The sequence below is a fragment of the Bos taurus genome, chromosome 6, assembly GCF_002263795.3.
Source record: "Bos taurus isolate L1 Dominette 01449 registration number 42190680 breed Hereford chromosome 6, ARS-UCD2.0, whole genome shotgun sequence".
Lineage (NCBI taxonomy): Eukaryota > Metazoa > Chordata > Mammalia > Artiodactyla > Bovidae > Bos > Bos taurus.
The window spans coordinates 24,545,316-24,563,954 of NC_037333.1; the positions used below are offsets into that span (position 1 = coordinate 24,545,316).

An 18,639-nucleotide genomic window follows, 5' to 3' on the forward strand; every position below is an offset into this window, starting at 1 on the left:
ATTCTGCCAACTACCAAATGTGTCCACTGGAATTACACTTGTGGGGACCAAGGAAATGACCACAGGGTATACCCATGAGTCCAGCGGACACACAGCGAGCTGGAGCTGGACCAGGACTCTATTTATTACTTGGAGGTTATGACGACGCTTGAATTCCAGGTCATCAATGTCAACTCGGACCTCATGTTTGACACACCTTGAAATGGTGTATTCTCCATTTTCTGTTGTATAAATACCCAAATAAATGGCTGTAGGTCACTTTGGGGAAAGACTAAGGGGGCAGGGAGATCATCAATTTTGTATACACTTAGCATGGGTTTACCAGCAACTTTTCTCCAGGAATTTTGAACTCTCCTTCAGTAAATGGGTTCTAGATTAGAAACTGGCTTAGTTTTGAAAACTGAATGGAGGACTATGACTTTTTATTGGAATGGCTACCTCCAAGAATGGCTTTGGGTGAGGGCAGTGTAAGGAGAGGGGTTGGCTGAAAGTTGTCAGCCACCAACACTCTGAGCAGCCAGGGGAGTGAGCGTCCCAAACCTGGATGCTGCAATAGGGTATGGAATCCACTACAGCAACCAGTTCTTTTAGAGTGTATGTTGAAAGGAGGAACTGAGAAATAAAAGTTCAGTAGAAATGATGGAAAAAAGAGAAATCTAAAACTCTTCTAAACTCTAAATTATCAACTTCCTGTTGAACTTCACTCTGTGTCAGTCTCTGAGGGTAACTCACATATACTGTTATCACACTCAGGTCGAATAATTCTGATATTCCAAACACAAATGGGACTAATACATTATGCATCTATAATTAAACTGAGGAAGTGTTTACCAGTGAAGAAGTCTTTACTGGGGTCTTGTGTATTTGTAGTAGGTGGACAGAACAACTGCAAAGTTCTGACCTGACTCACTAAAAATGGCAGAAGAATAACTCCCTAATTGGCAGCGTTAGCTCTCAGAACTTTTGAATGCCCCAAACTTCTGCACTTGGGATCTTAGATATGCCAAACCATAAGAAATTCTCCAGTGTGAAGTAAAGGCCCCGAATAATATTGTATACAGCCATCCCAGATGGCCTCTTCCAGTTTATGTGGGGACAATAAGTACTTTATTGCTGGAGTTACCAACATATTGGTGTGCACTACAAGAGACCTGGGCTTCCCTGGTGGTTCAGATGGTAAAGAATCCACCTGTAATGTGGGAGACCTGGACTCGATCCCTGGGTCGGGAAGATCCCCTGGAGAAGGGAATGGCTACCTGCTCCATTATTCTTGCCTCAAGAATTCCATGGACAGAAGAGCCTGGCAAGCTATAGTCCATGGGGTCACAAAGAGTCAGACATGACTGAGTGACTAAGCACAGGAGCCCAAATTCAAGGCTGCTCTTGATGCAAAGCCCTGCAAAGTATTGCTTCAGGTCTTCATGATAATCAACCCAAACTGACTGCTGTGCATTCAAATCCTCCCATCAACCTACATGTAAATAATTGGAAGGAGTAGAGTGTTATTAATATAGAACAACTATTTCTTATTACTGATTGACTGGTATATATTGAGTTTCTCTTTAATAAGCGGAGAAACTAACAATAAGTCCAGCTGAATGTTGATATGAACTATGGGATTTCTGGTTTCAGAGGTGTAACTAGAAGAATAATGAACAAGGCTTTTATGGAAGAAAATTACTGGACGTTAAGCATTGCCATTATGGGTTGGTTTATCTTTATTACTCTGAGTTTACAGAATATTACACAAATTACACAGTTTACAATAAATTTTTTATGACAGTCTTATAATGCGTCTTTTCTGTATTTTAGCTCAAGCAGGAAAAGTAAACAAAATAAAATTCCCACTTTAAAATATTCAGGATTAGACCAGGAAAGCAAGCCAAAGCTAACACAAACAAATAAACAACAACAACCTCTAAATGTAAGGTACTTTTCTGCTTAAAAGCATATAAAGCTTCTATTGACAAATACCCTTTTCCCCACCATCTATACCCTGTCCTTCATCTGAGCCTCTATCTTCACAAGATTTGCACAAAGCATTTGTAAAGCAGTATAAAAATTCACTTAGCCTGCCTGCATCATTTACAGAGAAAGCTTTTGTTATTATCTCATATTCGATAATTCACATATTATAATAGAAATAGAGCAGGTCCTTTGGGCAGGCTGCTTGGCTTCATGATTGGTGCGAGTGGCTAAAATGAAGTTTGAGAAGACTTGCCTTAAAAGGAATATGGCAAATAAAACCAGACAGTGAAGGATCCCATGGACCAGGACAATTTAAATCATGAAGGTGATATAGTTGCAATTAATTATTTTTAAAGGGGTCTTTAACTGAAGGCAATACTGTGTTAATGTTGAGGGGAGGAGAAAGCATGACTATTCTGTGCCCTCTTAGGGCACAAGGCTTCCCTAACTTGTATAACATAAGAATTACCCGAGTCACATGTTAACAGATTGCCAGAATCATCCCCCGCTGGAGATTCTGAATCAGATGTGAGGTGGACTCTGAAAACTGCATATTTAACAAGACTCTCTGGGATTTGATATGACTGAGCAAGAGAAGGAATTACCCTTGCTTCTTCTCTAGCCCAACATAGTATTCCTAAGAAACTTCCTTTTTTGCTGAACAGCACTCTAAAAATAACAGTTTACAGAAAAATAAGACTTAAGGAAGGCCATGCAAAACCTGTGCAATGTTGTAACCAGGGCACTAACAAAAAAAGTAACAATCCTAATTAAACAAAGAAAAAACTACAACACTAAAGAAAAACTATAGTAAATACAAGATTCTCTCATTTTATCTAATTTTAAAAATGTAAAAGCTAGCTTAATGAAAAGTATGTAAAAAGGATTAGACTGTCAAATCATGGCCATGAGGATGAAAACTAGAACACAATATCAGAGGACCAAGCATCATGTACTTTGAAGAAAGAGCATGTGGTCAAATAAATTCTAGAGGAAGCCCAAGAGGGAAAGGGGTCCAACACACAGCATTATACTCTTCTGTTGCTTGCTACCTCTCCTTGTGTTAGAACAACCTGCATGTATTTTTGTTTTACACCCAAACCAAATTCCACTTATACTGAGATCTTCACCCTGTGTGTGTGTGCCTAGATGTATCTGACTCTTTTGCCACTGCATGGACTATAGCCCACAAGGGTCTTCTGTCCATGGGATTTCCCAGGCAAGAATACTGGAGGAGGTTGTCACTTCTTACTCCAAAAGATCTTCTCAACTCAAGGATCAAACCTGCATCATCTCTTGAGTCTCCTGCATTACCATGTGGATTCTTTACCACAATGGCACCCCACTCCAGTACTCTTGCCTGGAAAATCCCATGGACGGAGGAGCCTCTTAGGCTGCAGTCCATGGGGTTGCTAAGAGTCGGATGTGACTGAGCAACTTCACTTTCACTTTTCACTTTCATGCATTGGAGAAGGAAATGGCAACCCACTCCAGTGTTCTTGCCTGGAGAATCCCAGGGACAGGGGAGCCTGGTGGGCTGCCATCTTTGGGGTTGCACAGAGTCAGACATGACTGAAGTGACTTAGCATAGCATAGCATAGCATAGCACCACCTGGGAAGCTCATATTTAACAATAACATCTTCAACCCTCTACCCTTCTATTCAAGGTCTAGGAAAGCCCACACACTATCTGCAAGGGAGGCTGGGAAATCTAATATCTGGCATGTCTTTCAGCTTCTACAGTTGAGGGTGGAGAGGAGTCCTAACATAGAAAGAGGATTCAGATGCTGAAAGGAAAAATAGAAAGCCATATCCTTTAAAGATATTAATTTTATAGCAGTAAAAATCACAATTTTATCAGGTAACTTGGGAATTAAGTTATCATACAGCTAAATACTCAAAGGATTCATATACCAGCATGGTTTTGCAAGGATGATTTAGTGACTTGGGAAATTCTTATCTCTATTTCCTGTTATTATATCTCTATTTACTGTATATTTACAAAGAGTTTCCCAGGTGGCTCAAGTAGTAAAGAATCTGTCTGCCAATACAGGAGATACAGGTTCACTCCCTGGGTCAGGAAGATCCCCTGGAGAAGGAAATGGCACCCCACTCCAATATTCTTGCCTGGAAAATTTCATGGACAGAGGAGGCTAGGGGGCTACAGTCCATGGGGTCTCAAAGAGTTGGACATGACTGAGCAACTGAGCATGCACATATTTACAAATAAAAAAGCCTAGAAGGATACACAGTAAATTGTGTTATCTGTATTTACTCTCTAGCTTATGAAATTATAGGTAATTTTTATTTGATCAAAAAGCAATAAATGCATTTTTTTAAGTGGAATTTGTTTGAACCTCCAACAAACAATACCTAACAGAGGCTAGGTTGTAAAACAAAGCTTAAAAAAAAGGAAGAAAATAATCATAAACATAATCCTGTCAGTATTTTTTAATAAAATAGTAACTTAAATGCATAATTAAATTACTGCATGTTTCTTTCATTGCATATACTGTAAACGACCATCCATTGATCATTCTTGATATATTCACCTCTTATCAATTGCTCTCAAAGATAAGGACATCTTAGGGCCTGATTTTTTAAACTTAGAGTTGCCAACTATTTAAAGATTGCAACAAGTACTTTCATCTTATCCTGCGCAGCCATCTGAGGCTTAGTGTAAAGGCTTAGCTGAGATTTTTAAGGCCTGGCTGGGAATTACTCAGTTCCTACTTCCCAACGATGACTGTCATGATAAGAAGTGTCATTTGAACACTTCTTTTGTGTGATCTACTGCACTAGATACTTTATATATGTTGTTTGTTAATCCTCACAATTCAATAAGCAAGGAACAATTTCTCCATTTTGCTAAGCATAAACCTCAAAGTGAAGTCGCTCAGTCGTGTCCAACTCTTTGCGACCCCATGGACTGTAGCCTACCAGGGTCCTCTGTGCATGGGATTTTCCAGGCAAGAATATTGGAGTGGGTTGCCATTTCCTTCTCCAATAAACCTCAAAGAGATATATAATTTGTTCAAAGTCTTACAACCATGAAGTTGTAGAATCCAAATGCAAACCATGTGAGTTTGAAGTTTAGCAGAGCCAGGCCAACATGAGGCATTAAATGCTGGAAAGTCAAGTCAAATCAGGTCAAGGTTCAAATGTAAAGGGGACCAAGTACAAACACCAAATTGTACAGTCAGAGCAGATGGGGATTTCAGAGCCTGGAAGTCACATGGGATGAAAAGAGGAGGAGAGCAAGGCAGGTCAGAAACGAGCAACAAGAATTCCTTGGCCATTGCATGGACACCCAAGAGAACTGGCTGCTGTCTTTGCAAGCTGATAAAGAGATGGTGTGAAGCAGAGGGGAGATAAGGCTGGCTGCAGGCCAAACAAGGGCAGAGAGTAGATCACAGTCTCTACTAAAGTGGGCATTTTTCACAGTCCAGTTCCAGTCTGTGAAGGAATATTAATTGGTTGTGAAGACCCCAGGGACCTAGGCTGAGCCATAGGAAGGGAGATGTACACATCCTGAAGCTAATCCCCTGGGTCTGAATCTCTATTTTATTACCAATTAATTGTGTGGTCATGGTTGGGTTTCTTGTGTTCAGTTTCTTTGTCTCTAATAAAGAAGGCTAGTACTTTACAGAGTTATTGAGAGTATTTAATGACAATACACATTAAGCAGTGCTTGGAACTGTGCACACTGCAAACTCTGGATGTAGTCTGTACCACTGGATTTTAAGCATGACCTTTATAGTCTAAAAGAGACCAGCCACACACAGAGGGAATTAGGGAGAGAGGATATAGTGTATAAAGCTCAAAAAGTCACCAAGGGGCTAAATTCCCTCAACACCAGGTGTGGACACAACAAACTATTTTAGGATCTCACTCCCCAAATCCCCTGCCAGCCACGTTCTCATGGGCTCAGGGACTTGGCAGGAAGGACCCCACAGGTGGCAAACCTTAGAACTCCTCACTGGGTAGACCAGAGATTGACAGCCTCCAAACAATTGAGCCACGCTGATTGGTTTAAGGCAAGATTCCAGGCATGTTATTAAAGTGGTTGTTATCATTCAGAAGAGGGAGAAGTGGAAAGTAGAGACCAGCCTACACTCACCATCATACATTCATAACAGACTAAGAATTTATTTCTTTGGCTTACCAGCCCCTAAATTTAGGTATTAGCTTCAAATATTTGAAATACCGTTGTGTGCGTGTATAAAGATTACATTTGTTCATAGGACCCTAAGATCCAAGGAATCAAAGCTACTGAAAAATAGATCTCATTTCATAAAAAAGACTTTTCTATCAGTCTGAACAAGAGGCTGCAAACTGCCTACCAATTTATCTGTGTGCAATCTTCTGTTTGGTTCACAAATAGACATACTACATACACTGTGTATGCTGAACATTCACAATTTGTGCAGTTGTGCAAAGTGGCCCAGAAACTTTCACGGTAGCATCTAGATTTCTGTCTTAAAAAATCCCATGATGTGTGTAAGACCTGGATTCCTGCAGAGTAACAAGACACCAGCACCAAGTGGAAGTCTCTTCTGTGGCTGGAGGTATGCATTCCAGGAGGCCACTTCCCCAGCTGACCTAGACACTACTTTATACCACCTATCTGAAAAGCACTTAAGATCTCAGATGATCTTCTTAATAAATGCAAAGAAAGTTCCCCTTCATCATTGATAAGATTCCCCTCGTTGATAAGGTTCTCTGATTCTTTGATTTTCTGAGTCTAAAAGTCACTCAACAATCTCCATGTGTTGTTGCTAGTCGGTTAGTTATAACACTATCAGGCCCTGTGTGTCCTTTTCAATTAGAATCTAGCACCACTCTCTGCTTTAAACATAAGTCCTATTTGGTAGCTCTTTGACCAGCAGCTGCAATGCTTCTGTCTCTCAAATTTCAAAGCAACTTTAAGAATAAGGACTGGAAATTTAAGTGCTTCAAAAGAACTCTTTCATTCTTTCCTGCAACCAATAAATGCATGCTGAAGAGTCAATTACCATAACAGCTATCTATTTTTAAATGACTTCTGTCCCATGACCTCAATACATGCTGCGATTAAATGTATTGAATTTCTTGATATTCTGCTATATCAAGGCCTCCTCCTAGAACTCTGCAAACTTGATTGATATATACTCTTCAGAAAGAAAAAAAAATCACAAAAGGAATGGAATTTAATTAAAGTGTTAAGGCAGATATGCTGTTTTCATAAATGAGAAAAAAATAGATTCACAGTAGCGTAGTTCAAAATAAAATGGTGATTAAAAACAAAAATACAAAACCTAGGCAGGGTTTGAGGGTATTAGATAAAGAAAATGAAGCTGTTTTAGCAAAAGCTAAAACTGTTAGCTAGCACTTAGATGTAGTAACATGTGGGAGGTTATTTCTAAATATAATGTAAATTGATCCTCTTGGTTATTAGATATCAAGCAGTCTTACTGTCCTTAAAACTCAGAAACAGGAAAATCCTCAGGGAAATTCTCAGAAGAAATAAGATATTAGTTTTTACAAACGTGTCTGCTAAACATTAGCAAGTAAAATACTTATTTCTGTGATTAATATACAATAAGAAAATATAAAATAAAATATGGCTTGATGGAAAGCAAGCTACCTTGCTTTTTAAAAAATGAAAAATCCACTGCAAAAATGTTCTGTTGCTTAAAATTGTTCAGAAACATTTAACACTAAAGCAGTCTATTTTGTTTCCATTATTTAAAAAATAGGTTTGATTTCTACTGAAAACTTTTAGAAAACTAAAATATTTTGAGAGATTTATGGGGTTTCCTGATTGAAGACCTCTAAACACCTGTTCCTGAAATTTTTCTAGCTCCATTTTAAATAAGTAAATTCTGAAAAAGTATCTGATTCAAATATTTTTGGTTCAAAGACATTGTAGACATGGTTAATCCTCTATGAGTTTATACTATTTTGAATAAAATCAAGCTCAGTCAGAATGGTCATCATTAAAAAGTTTATAACAAGGGTGTGACTGAAAAGGAATCCCCGTACACTGTTGGCAGGAATGTAAATCGGTGCAGCCACTATGGAGAGCAGTGCAGAGGTTCCTTAAAACTCTAGCCTTACCAAATGATCCGGGCTTCCCTGTTGGCTCAGTGATAAAAAATCCAACTGCAGTGCAGGAGGTGTGGGTTCGATCCCTTGGTCAGGAAGACCCCTGAAGGAAATGGTGACCCACTCCAGTGTTCTTGCTTGATAGGTCCTATGGACAGAGAAGCCTGGAGGGCTACAGTCCACGAGTGGCATGAGATAAGACTTAGTGACTGAATAACAACAACACAACCATATGATCCAGAGATCCACTCCTGGGAATATAGTCAGAGAAAACTGTAATTCCAAACACACCTTGAATTTCATAGAAATACTATTTACAGTAGCCAAGACATGGAAGCAATCTAAGTGTCCATTAACAGATGAATAGATAAAGAAAATATAGTCTACACAGTAGAATATTACTCAGCCATAAAAAAGAATGAAATAATGCCATTTGCAGCAACATGAATGGACCTAGAGATGATCATACTGAGTGAAGTAAGTCATACAAAGACAAATATCATATAATATTGCTAATATGTAGAATCTAAAAAATTACATAAATGAACTTATTTATAAAACAGAAATAGACCCACAAACATAGAAAACAAACTCATGGCTACTGAAGGTAAGAAGGGAAAAGGGATAAATAAGGACTTTGGGAATAACATATATACACAGCTATATATAAACTAGATGACTAACAAAGACCTACTATATAGCACAGGGAATGATATTCAGTATCTTGTAATAACCTATAATTGAAAAGAATCTAAAAAAATAATAACTGAATCACTTTTCTGTACACTTGAAACTAACACAACACTGTAAATTATTAATAACTGTATTTCAATAAAAATTAAAAACAATTAAAAAATTTTCAAATCAAGCTTATTTCAGGATCCAGGCAACCTGGATCCTTGCCTCTATTTTCTTTTCAACATAGACTGTCTGTCTTGGGTGGCAGGGTCAAGCCTAAGGAGGAAAACGTAGAATTGTTCTAATTATGGACAGCTGAGTGAAAATTTACAAGGACTGAAATGAGTAGAATTATTACAGGCACAAGTGACAGTTGGTGGAGAATTACAGTAATGGGAGGAATGTGGGTATTTGGAGGAAATCAGTTTTCTGTGCCTCGAATGTAGGTTACAGTAGAATAATATGGTGCTAGTAAAAGCATGCCTTTGAAACCATTTGGGTCTCAGTTTAAATCCTGATTCAGGTATTAGTAAAATCTTCTTTCAGTTGAAAAAAATAATCCACGTGGCAGTAGGCAATAGATCTGGCTTAACAACAATTTGTATGAAAATATCATACAAAAAATCACGTCTATTCTATGCTCTATATTCTGGGGAAAACATTGGCAACCAGCAGGGAACAATTAAGAGAAGAGGTTGTTTGATTTGAAGAAAGCACTTTCTTTGAATATTTGAAGGACTTTCCTATAAAAGGTAAAAATTACGTGATCTTTCCAAGAATGGTATTTTTTTTTTGAAAGGGCATGTCAATCAGACTAACAGAGTGCTTTATAGTCCTAAGGACTGCCTTATAAATATTCAAAATCTCTTTAGAAAGAAATGGCAGATGACCATCCAGCAGAGATTCTGTGGGTGAGATTCCTGTGGCAGGTACTGGACCCCTTTTGGCTTTTAAGAGCCTTTCAAATTCTAAGATTCTATTGTTTTATCATTTCAAATGTTGGCTTGCAAAAGTCAAGGCACATCTCACTGTTCTCATTCCTCTCTTTATTCATAATCAGTTTTGAAATCTGTTTTTTATTCTACCTTTTCCCTTTTCATTGTATTAAAATTCTACTTGGGTCACTTTCTTTCCTCATCAGCCTATCTAATCTACTATATTGATCTCCATAATGATATGAATTTATTCCCCCTAAAATATATATTTTCATCAGCTTAAAATCGCATTTCACCACTCCATTTCTATTATTATCATAACCATAGAAAAACTAGAAGAAAAAAACAGAACAAGATTCATTTATACAAAAGCAAATGGATTATGGAAAAGTAATGACTGGCAATGACTTCAAACTAAGAAAAATGAAATTATACTTTTTTAACATTAGAATAATCATGATTCAGTACAAATACGCAGCACAAGTAGAGTGTCTTGGAGGGACAAGGAGATTTTGTCCTTAATTACATAATCATCCAGCAGTCTTGCAGAGTACTAATTATTATCTCCAGTCATAAGCGAGGAAGGTGAGGTTCATTGTGGTTAAATAACACATGAGAGTTCAAAGAGCCAAGAGAATCGACTTAGAACTAATGCTCTAATTCTGAAACCTGTATTTTTTTAGGCTGTACAGACTCTCTTCCCTTAGTAAAAGCAAAATGGCATTTAGAATAGAGGCTGTGTTTTTTAAATATTTAAGGAAATAACAGCGAGCAAGACATTAAGTGAAAAGCTATAAAGTTTGGCTCACAGCTTCCAGATTAAGAGATAGAGCACAATAAAGCTATGCATGTGAAGATGTTACAAGACAGGTGCAAAAACTTAGCCTGGCACAAAAACTTAAGTGGCACAGTGTTGGTAGGTATCACCTAAATCCAGAACACATTTCCTCCAAACAATTGAAATTAGCTAGAGAAGCTCTCGGAGAAGGCAATGGCACCCCACTCCAGTACTCTTGCCTGGAAAATCCCATGGGTGGAGGAGCCTGGTAGGCTGCAGTCCATGGGGTTGCTAAGAATCAGATGTGACTGAGCAACTTCAGTTTCACTTTTCACTTTCATGCATTGGAGAAGACAAGGCAATCCACTCCTGTGTTCTTGCCTGGAGAATCCCAGGCACGGGGGAGCCTGGTGGGCTTCCGTCTATGGGGTCGCACAAAGTCAGACACCACTGAAGTGAGTTAGCAGCAGCAGCAGCTGCAGAGAAGCTCTACTGCTAGTCTGGAGTTGTTACAGAAGTTGTTTAAGGCATCTTTAACTTCAGTGCAGCAAGTGCATGAGCCGTTTTTCAGAGGTATCTGCCCATCACATACCGGAACACTTTGCACGGGCTAGCACATTAAAAGTAACATGAGGCAAGTTTGACTGATTGAATGGATGAATGCATAAAATTATATAAAACCAAATAATGGGACAGGTACAAAAATGATACATATAACAAAAGGTTTATCTATACAGAACACTCCATGCTTAACAGATCTCCATCATGTTTGCCAATTTAGGGTTTCCTGGTTACTAATAATTACTTAGTATTTATCTAGCATTTTCTCTGTGCCTGAAACTGAAACCGAAGTCGCTCAGTCATGTCCGACTCTTTGCGATCCCATGGACTGTAGCCTACCAGGCTCCTCAGTCCATGGAATTTTCCACGCAAGAGTACTAGAATGGCTTGCCATTTCCTTCTCCAGGGGATCTTCCCAGCCCAGGGATCGAACCCGGGTCTCCTGCACTGCAGGCAGACGCTTTACCGTCTGAGCCACCAGGGAAGCTAAGTATTTCACATGGATTGTCTCAAGTAGTGCTCACGAAATTACTCTGAGACAGTTCAGCATGAAGGTTGACAGTACAAACTCTGAAACCGGACTACATGGACCTGGTTCCACACATCAGTAGCGTCAACTTGAGCAAGATACTCAACCTCACCATGCTCAGTTTTCTAACCTATGAAATGAAATAAAAATTGTTTCTATCTCACAGGATAAACAGTGCTAGAATCTATTGTACAGAGTGAAGTAAGTCAGAAAAAGAACAAATATCACATAGTCATGCAATGTTTATGGAATCTAGAAAAACTGTACAGATGAACTTATTTTCAGGGCAGAAATAGAGACCCAGAGAATGGACACGTGGCCACAGGGCGGGGAGGGGAAGGTGGGAAATTTTTGGAGAGTAGGATTGACATAGATACATTGCTGCTGCTGCTGCTAAGTCACTTCAGTCATGTCCAACTCGGTGTGACCCCATAGAGGGCAGCCCACCAGGCTCCCCACCACGTGTAAAATAGATAGCTAGTGGGAACCTGCTCGATTACACAGAGAGCTCAGCTCAGTGCTCTGTGATGACCTAGAGGGTTGGGGTGGTAAGTTTTAGAGGGCGGGGATACATGCATGCATATCGCTGATTCACTTTGTTATACAGTAGAAACTAACAACAGGTAAAGCAATTATACTCCAGTGAAAAAAGTGTTCGCTGTTACAAATATCATTCAGAACTAGAGACATGCTGCTGGGGTTCTAAGCCTACTTTTGCCTTTAACTAACTATTTAATCATGAACAAATAAGTTAATTTCTCAGAGACATAATTGTGTTATCTCCAAGCAGATTACAGTAATACATCCTGAGGTTATTTATTGATTCCATAAGTTAATACACAAGTGCTTAGAAAAGTGCCTGGTGTACAGACAACAATAAGTGTTGTCTATAATAATCCTCATTTTATAGATGAGAAAACTGAAATTCTCACATGCCCTGTGAGTGTGGTCCAGGACTCAAACCCAGACAAACTTACTCCAGTGTCCTAATTCATTTTAAGGGATCTCAGGTGCTAAAGAAATGCCACCAAAAATAATATTTTAGATTACAACCTAAATATTTTGGATATACAATTGGATGAGACCAATCTGTGTTTTACTCCAATCATTTCACTAATAACCCTTTAATATAGGAATATGTAAAAGTTTTGAAGGCAATGTGATGAAATGATCAGGAGTACATCCATTCTTATGGCAATAATACTTGGCATGAGCACTTTCAGAGAATCTTTAATGTCTGTCTCTCTCCTTCCTCACTGCTTCTTTTCAAATTCCATCTACTTCAAGTCTCTTTATATCGTCTCATTTCTGATTTTCTTCTTGCCCTGAAAGACCATGGGCTTACCCAGTGCCGGATACTGTGCATTAGAAAAAGCATGGGTTTTGTATTTAGACAAACATTGGTAAACAAATGTAACAGAGGATCTTACGTTGTGAATATTAAAACGATGTTCTTAACTTCCCCCTCTAGGTCCTTTCAGCTTTTCTTAACGAATTTGAGCCAAGGATTTATTGCTATGGGGAAAGAAAAAGCCTAGAACAAAGACTCAACTTCGATTCTCAGAGGTGGCTCTTTGAACTGTTTAAGGGAGAAAGTGGACCTGAAAGCCAGGCTGTTAAGACAAAGAGAGACAAAGATGTCTATTTCACAATCCACCACTTTAAGCACATGGAGACACAGGACTGGTGCACCAGATCCCCAGGATGTGGCATTCAGGAGGTGGGAAGCCCACCTTCCCAACCTGGGTGAAGAAAAGCAACCAAAAATATATGAGATATGTGTGTCCTGCTCTCCTATCTCAGGGTATTGCATTTATGGAAATTCCTAAAACACAAGCATTTTATCCTCCTTTATGTGGGGCAGATGGGGTGGGGGGTGGGGATGGGTGGTGGCAACCATGTAAAAGCTATAGTAGCATCATGTGATTAGGCAGAGAAAGGGTCTTAGCTGAGTTCTCCTAAAATAGATGTTCCCACTTGACTCCAACATGGCACACAGAAGGTCAACTCATAGTCTGACTTGGCTCAGAGTCAGAGTCAGTGACAAGGGCAAAGCGTTCCAAGAATAAATGGATGTCACAGAGATCTAAGAAGCCTATTGATGAAAGTGAAAGAGGAGAGTGAAAAAGTTGGCTTAAAACTCAACATTCAGAGAACTAAAATCATGGTATCTGGTCCCGTCACTTCATGGCAAATAGATGGGGAAACAGTGGAAACAGTGAGAAATTTTATTTTTTCGGACACCAAGATCACTGCAGATGGTGACTGCAGACATGAAATTAAAAGACACTTGCTCCTTGGAAGAAAAGCTATGACCAACCTAGACAGCATATTCAAAAGCAGAGACATTACTTTGTCAACAAAGGTCCATCTATTCAAAGCTATGGTTTTTCCAGTAGTCATGTATGGATTTGAGAGGTGGAATATAAAGAAAGCTGAGCACCAAAAAAATGATGCTTTTAATCTTTGGTGATGAAGACTCTTGAGAGTCCTATTGACTGCAAGGAGATCCAACCAGTTCATCCTAAAGGAAATCAGTCCTGAATATTCATTGGAAGGACTGATGCTGAAGCTGAAACTCCAATACTTTGGTCACCTGATGTGAAGAACTGACTCATTGGAAAAGACCCTGATGCTGGGAAAGATTGAAGGCAGGAGGAGAAGGGGATGAGAGAGGATGAGATGGTTGGATGGCATCACTGACTCAATGGTCATGAGTTTGAGTAAACTCTGGGAGTTGGTGATGGACAGGGAAGCCTGGCATGCTGCAGTCCATGGGGTCACAAAGAGTTGGACACAACTGAGCAACTGAACTGAACTGAACTGACAGATCTTAAGGCTAATCACCACACAGCCATTTGGCCCTGATCCTAAATGTATAGAGAATAGACAACAACCTCGGCCTACTAACAGAGCAAGCAGTAGTTGTAGGTAAACAAGAGGCATTTCCATAGGGACCAGAGGACAGTACACAGTCTTGAAAATACATCTTAGAGACCATCTGTTTCCCTTCACCAGTGGGTGCCCCCTCCAGTGTACCCAGACACCATGTTGGAGAGAAGGAGGTTGAGAAGGAGGATACCAAAACACTGAGATTTAGACCAAAACTATTAGGCTGCCTAAAGACTTAAACTGTTAGAGTAGGTTGCCATTTCCTTCTCCAGGGGATCTTCCCAACCTAGGGATCGAACCTGTGTCTCCTGTGTCTCCTGCATTGCGGGCAGATAATTTACCCACTGAGCCATCAAGGAAGTCCAAAACTATTGGATTAGATTAAAATTATTGAATTTAGAATAAATTGTTCCACTTTGCAACTTAGTAGATCAGACCCTTGAAAGAAAGAGCAAATAAGTGAGAGAGAATATAAACTCTATATTCTTTTTACATCTGTGTATATAAATTTGTGACTCTCTTCGTACTATTAAAATTTTCTTTTTGATAAGGACCAATAGTTTTCAGAAATTTTATCAGTGCAAAAGTCAACCATACAGAAAGAAATTAGCATTTATTGTTGGAACCTTTGCATGTCATGTAACATAAATGCTGAAGACACTGAGAATCAAAAGTAATGACAAGCATACCTTGAGCTGTGCCAGTCTCTGTGCTAAATACCATGCATGTATTATCTCAACTAGACTTCATGTAGTAAGCACTAATGTTAGTCTATTTTTACAGATGAAGAAACCAAAATTTTTGAGGTTAAGTAACTTCATCAAGCTGAGGGAATAAAGGATTAGAATCCAAAGTCATTTTACTCCAGAGTCTGAAATCTTAACTGCTACCTGCTCTTCCTAGAAGACAAGAACAGAGCAATCTGTCCCTTATGTTGATGCTAGAACTGCTAGGTGGAAGAGATCAAGCAATAACCTTCCTGTACGTGGAAAGGCATTCACAGAGATACTCCAGCTGAAGAATAAAAGTGAAAAGGAAGGTCAGAGTGATATGTGATATTTATTTCAGATTTATTCCAAGAGATACATTTTAGCAAGAATAGAATGCTTCTTTAAAAGAGAAAATAAAAAAACAACAGGTAAAGCCTATTCTTTTTCAGACTGAAGAAAGTTCACTGGGGATAAGTTAAAAAAATAAATAACTTTCCAAAACAAATGGAAAATAGGCAAAAAAAGAAAGGAAGGGAGGAAGGAAAAAAGAGGGGAAAAAAAGAAAGAGCACTTTGCACAGCAAGAGTTATTGGTTTCATGTAACATTTCTACTTACTTTGTAGCAGCACTGGCCATGCTTACAGAATTGATTTGATACCAGAATTTTTCTACCTAAAATCGAAGTGAATATTCATTTAAATAGACAAATGAAATTTACTCTATGAAGCATACACATGAATAATAGATGTTAAACTATTAAAATTTCTTAATAAAATTGTATCAGGAGAGATGGGCAAAGGGGGTATAAATTTATCAAATAAAAATTAACAAACTATATCTATATATTTATCACTTCTAAACTTTCTCATTTCTATATAACTTAGTAATAGTATTTTAAAATATTTGTTGAAGCTTTTAATCATTTTCTAACATAAATTTGAGAACAAATTGCTTTTGACTTCTAGAAGTTATTTTTGTACAGTGGGAAATATATTCTTATTTCTCATAATATGAAAATTCTCATGAAAACTTATAATCTGTAACATCATTAAAATTTCATGTCCCCCATTTTTTTCACTTAGTCTATACTTTCACTACTTCTATACTATGCAAAAATATTTTAAAAATCAGTTGAGGATCTAGATGAGTGGTTCTAAAAGTGTGGTACCCAGACCCCTGGAAACCCCTGAGATATTTTCAGGGAGTCTGAGATCAGAGCTATTTTCATAGCAATACTATGATGCTAGTGTCTTTTCCACAGTATCGGCATTTGTATTGATGGTGAAAAGCAATAACAAGAGAAACCATTAGTGCTTAAGCACAAATCAAGGTAATGCCACTGATGAGCTAATAGTGTACGTGAAATAAAAATACTAATGATGATGATAGTAATGTGAATGGCGGTTTCACTCACTGATGCTCTTCATGAAGCAAAAGGAATGTTAATTTTAAAATATTCAAGCCTTAACCACTTCTCTGCTCTGGGGTGTGGTTTCCAAGGTCTCCTCCCATCTCCTGGCTCCTCCACAGTCGCCAGCTACTTTGAGTTCCCAGAATACTTTCCTTTCCCTGGAAGGACAGTGACGTCTATACAACCCTCACCTGCTGGCTAATTCTTTGATAGATTTTGCAGGTGTCACTTCCTCTGAGAAGTCCTCCTTGATTACCCCTTCTTCTGCCCAACCTCCCATTGTTGTTCAGTGGCTGAGTCGTGACCAACTCTTTGTGACCACCTGGATTGCAGCATGCTGGGCTTCTCTGCCTTTCTCTGTCTCCTGGAGTTTGCTCAGGCTCATGTCTCTTGAGTTGGTGATGCCACCCAGCCATCTCATCCCCTGTTGTTCTCTTCTTTTGCCAGCATCAGTCTTTCCCAGCATCAGCCATTAGCCCTTGAGGCAACTGTCCACCTGCCCCCATCCTCCCATCCCTCAGTTCCTTGAGGGCCGGGCCTGTGTTTTATTTACTTTTGCATCTCCAGTTACAAGCCAGGCCCTGAAAAATGGGTGTCCAACCAGTGCCTGCTGAGTGAAGCCACCTTCCTGTCCTCTCTGCTCTAATCTATGTTTCCCAGGACAGGCCCTCCCTCCTCGTGAACCAAAGGTGAGACTCATAAGAAATGATTAAGTCAGGAGACAAGAACTGGAAAATTATCAGGTTTACGGAAAGGAATTGGTCTTGAGAAGTGGTCCCCAAACTTGATGACACACAAATATCACCTGAGGAGGTAAAATGCAGACTCCCAAGCCCAGACCTCAGGTCCTGCAGGGCTATGCATTTTTACTGAGTACCCTTGGACATTCTGATGCAGGAGGGTTCTGAGAAACACCCAGCTGGGAATCTTGGGGAGAGGTTGGGGGTTCCAGACCACTTACCTTTCATTCTCTTCCACAAGAGTACGCAATCAGCGCCACAATTAAGATCTTGAGAACAGCGCTGGCCAGTGTCATCTTGATCACAGCTTCATTGCTCAGGAGCCAAGCCTCTGGACTCCTTACCTCTTCTGGGACCCAGAGCTTAGCTGTGGTGGTGGCCGCATTGATGGCCACAATGGTGGTGAGGTCCGGGATGGTTGTCTTGCTGGCTGAGAAGACTAGAGAAATATGCAAATTCTCTGCCAAGTGACTGGAAATATCTGGGTGAACCTGTTACATCTTGTTTCCTAGTTTGGGAGAATGTAGGAAGTGGGGAGCAGGTCTCTGCAGCTCTCTCTCAGAGTAACAAGAGGAGATGCTAGAAGCTGTAAGTCATCAGCTGTCCATTTAAATCCTGACTGTGTCCCCGATCAGTTCTGTGACCTCAGAACCTCATTTCATCATCTACAATTAGGAAGAAGTAAATTACTGGAATAAAAAAATCTAAAAAAACTTCAAGCCCTAAGTTACACATCTTTAATATTCTGTGTGCAGAAACGAGGCACACAATTAAAGCACTTGTTTTTGTTGTTGATGTGACATGTATCAGTTTTAGGTGTACAGCATAATGAGCCAATATTTTTTATAAATTGCTAAATGGGCACCACAGTTAGTCTTTACATCTACCATCACACAGAATTACTAATTTTTTTCTTATGATGAGAACTTTTAATATTGACTCTCTTACCAACTTTTATTTTATTTTTTTTCCTTTTTTATTATTATTTTTTTTTTACTTTACAATATTGTATTGGTTTTGCCATACATCAACTTTTAAAGCACTCTGCTGCATATCATGTTGATCTCAAGGAAAAGCACTTGGGCCATTGTTTGACTTGTAACCTGAAATGGCTGCTCTTTTCATAGAAAATTATTTTTACTTGAAAGATGATCTGACAATACTGATTGTGATTATTCAGACTTTGGTGTTGGCAGATATTTTCTCAAAAAAGAACAATGTTACCTTGTTATTTCATGGGAAACAACTAATTGAATCTGTTGCCAATGCTCGATTTTAAGCTTTCAACAAAAATTAGCAGTTTGAAAAACTCAGACCCAACACTTAGGTTGACAGTTTCGAAATACTGCA

At 39.1% G+C, this 18,639-nt stretch overlaps 1 non-coding gene across 1 annotated transcript; it reads right to left on the reverse strand.

Moving 5' to 3' along the window:
- Window positions 1–11,419: 11,419 nt before the first annotated feature.
- Window positions 11,420–11,491, reverse strand: TRNAC-GCA (transfer RNA cysteine (anticodon GCA)). The gene has a single exon. It is a non-coding gene; the product is annotated as a tRNA-Cys (tRNA).
- Between the last annotated feature and the right edge of the window lie 7,148 nt (window positions 11,492–18,639).